Consider the following 3,910-nt stretch of genomic DNA (forward strand, 5'->3'; position numbering starts at 1 on the left):
GTATCGGTGATCACCAATTTTCACGTTTATGAACGTTCGGAAATGACATCACTCGATTGTAAGTTATGATCTCGAATCGCACGTCGGAATCTGATTTTGTTCGAAATGTCAGTGAATCTTCTTGATTTGTTGCGATTCTCACAAAAATCTATCGGTGATCACCGTTCTTCATGTTTATGAACGTTTGGAAACGACATCACTCGATTGTAAGTTATGATCTCGGATCGCACGTCGGAAAGCTGTTCTGTTCGAAATGTCAGTGAATGTTGTTAAATTGTATCGATTCACACTAAAGTGTATCGGTGATCACCAATTTTCACGTTTATGAACGTTCGGAAATGACATCACTCGATTGTAAGGCATGATCTCGATTCGCACATCGGAAAGCGATTCAGAACGAAATGTCAGTGAATCTTGTTAATTTCTATCGATTCATACAAAAGTGTATCGGTGAACACCAATTTTCATGTATATGAACGGTCGGAAACGACATCACTCGATTGTAAGGTATGATCTCGAATCGCACGTCAGAAAGCTGTTCAGTTCGAAATGTCAGTGAATCTTGTTAATTTTTATCGATTCACACAGAAGTGTATCGGTGATCACCAATGTTCATGTTTATGAACGTTCGGAAATGACATCACCCGATTGTAATTTATGATCTCGAATCTAAATGTCATTGAATATTGTTAATTTGTCATGAATTGAACCAAAATTTTATTGGTGATCACCAATCTTCATGTTTATGAACGTTCGGAAACGTTTTCATCGCTCGATTGTCAGTTCAGATCTCAAATGGCCCTTCGGATTGCGATACTAAATGTCTGTAAAATTGTTGATATGTCACGTTTATCGGTAAACGTTTCCAATCTTTCCTAAACATGAAAATAGGTAATCAGCCATAATCTTTTGTGTTACTCGTTACAAATCAACAATTTTTTCCGACATTTCTATCAGAATCGCAATCCGAAATGAGATTCGAGACCGGAACTGACAATCGAACGATGTCGTTTCTGAACGTTCACAAATATGAAAATTGATGATCACAAATAAACTTTTGTGAGAATCGTTACAAATTATCAAGATTCACTGACAATTCGAACAGAATCGGTTTCCGACGTGCGATTCGGGATCATAACTTACAATCGAGTGATGTCGTTTCCGAAAGTTCGTATACATGAAAAACGGTGATCACGATGAACTTTTTGTTCAAGTCATCACACATTAACAAGATTCTATGACATTTCGAACAGAGTCGCTTTCTGACGTGCGATTCGAGATCATAACTTACAATCGAGTGATGTCGTTTCCGAACCATCATAAACGTGAAAATTGGAGATCACCGAAACACTTTTGGGTGAATCGATACAATTTAACGACATTCACTGACATTTCGAAAAGAGCAGCTTTCCGACGTGCGATTCGACATCATAACTTACAATCGAGTTATGTCGTATCCGAACGTGCATAAACATGAAAATTGGTGATCACCGATACACTTTTGTATGAATCGATAGAAATTAACATGATTCTCCGACATTTCGTTCTGAATCGCTTTCCGATGTGCAAATCGAGATCATAACTTACAATCGAGTGATGTCGTTTCCGAACCATCATAAACGTGAAAATTGGAGATCACCGATACACTTTTGGGTGAATCGATACAATTTAACAACATTCACTGACATTTCGAAAAGAGCAGCTTTCCGACGTGCGATTCGAGATCATACATTACAATCGAGTGATGTCGTTTCCGAACGTTCATAAACGTGAAAATTGGAGATCACCGATATACTTTTGTGTGAATCGATAATAATTAACAAGATTCACTGACATTTCGAACTGAACAGCTTTCCGACGTGCGATTCGAAATCATACCTTACAATCGAGTGATGTCGTTTCCGAACGTTCATCAACGTGAAAATTGGAGATCACCGATATACTTTTGTGTGAATCGACACAAATTAACCAGATTCACTGACATTTCGTTCTGAATCGCTTTCCGATGTGCGAATCGCGATCACACCTTACAATCGAGTGATGTCGTTTCCGAACCATCATAAACGTGAAAATTGGTGATCACCGATACACTTTTGTGTAAATCGATAAAAATTATCAAGATTCACTGACATTTCGAACAGAACAGCTTTCCGACGTGCGATCCGAGATCATAACATACAATCGAGTGATGTAGCTTCCGAACGTTCATAAACATGAAAATTGGTGATCACCGATACACTTTTGTATGAATCGATAGAAATTAACAAGATTCTCCGACATTTCGTTCTGAATCGCTTTCCGATGTGCGAATCGAGATCATAACTTACAATCGAGTGATGTCGTTTCCGAACCATCATAAACGTGAAAATTGGAGATCACCGATACACTTTTGTGTGAATCGATAAAAATTAATAAGATTCACTGACATTTCGTCCTGAATCGCTTTCCGATGTGCGAATCGCGATCACACCTTACAATCGAGTGATGTCGTTTCCGAACGATCATAAACGTGAAAATTGGTGATCACTGATACACTTTTGTGTGAATCGATACAATTTAACAACATTCACTGACATTTCGAAAAGAGCAGCTTTCCGACGTGCGATTCGAGATCATAACTTACAATCGAGTTATGTCGTATCCGAACGTGCATAACCATGAAAATTGGTGATCACCGATACACTTTTGTATGAATCGATAGAAATTAACAAGATTCTCCGACATTTCGTTCTGAATCGCTTTCCGATGTGCGAATCGAGATCATAACTTACAATCGAGTGATGTCGTTTCCGAACCATCATAAACGTGAAAATTGGAGATCACCGATACACTTTTGGGTGAATCGATACAATTTAACAACATTCACTGACATTTCGAAAAGAGCAGCTTTCCGACGTGCGATTCGAGATCATAACTTACAATCGAGTTATGTCGTATCCGAACGTGCATAAACATGAAAATTGGTGATCACCGATACACTTTTGTATGAATCGATAGAAATTAACAAGATTCTCCGACATTTCGTTCTGAATCGCTTTCCGATGTGCGAATCGAGATCATAACTTACAATCGAGTGATGTCGTTTCCGAACCATCATAAACGTGAAAATTGGAGATCACCGATACACTTTTGTGTGAATCGATAAAAATTAATAAGATTCACTGACATTTCGAACTGAACAGCTTTCCGACGTGCGATTCGAAATCATACCTTACAATCGAGTGATGTCGTTTCCGAACGTCCATAAACATGAAAATTGGTGATCACCGATACACTTTTGTGTGAATCGACACAAATTGTCAAGATTCACTGACATTTCGTTCTGAATCGCTTTCCGATGTGCGAATCGAGATCATACATTACAATCGAGTGATGTCGTTTCCGAACGTTCATCAACGTGAAAATTGGAGATCACCGATATACTTTTGTGTGAATCAACACAAATTAACCAGATTCACTGACATTTCGTTCTGAATCGCTTTCCGATGTGCGAATCGCGATCACACCTTACAATCGAGTGATGTCGTTTCCGAACCATCTTAAACGTGAAAATTGGTGATCACCGATACACTTTTGTGTAAATCGATAAAAATTATCAAGATTCACTGACATTTCGTTCTGATGTTACGTCCTCGGGTTAAAATTGAGCCCATTAAAAATTTGAAATCATCGTAAAACTATCCATTCGTTTTTATTACGCTACATTAAAATCATACGTACCAACAATATTGTAATCCGGAACATGTAAAGGTACCTGTAAACAAAACGGGAAAATATTAATATTTGGGGATGAAATTGAATAAATAACTTAAGGGATAAGGACATAAAATACTATCTAAGGTCGAATAGAACCATTAATTTTTACATCAATTCATGTTGTTCATTTCAGTCACTCAAACTAAGGCCGCCC

Source organism: Venturia canescens, unplaced genomic scaffold (assembly GCF_019457755.1).
Source record: "Venturia canescens isolate UGA unplaced genomic scaffold, ASM1945775v1 PGA_scaffold_15__1_contigs__length_3012046, whole genome shotgun sequence".
NCBI classification, from domain to species: domain Eukaryota; kingdom Metazoa; phylum Arthropoda; class Insecta; order Hymenoptera; family Ichneumonidae; genus Venturia; species Venturia canescens.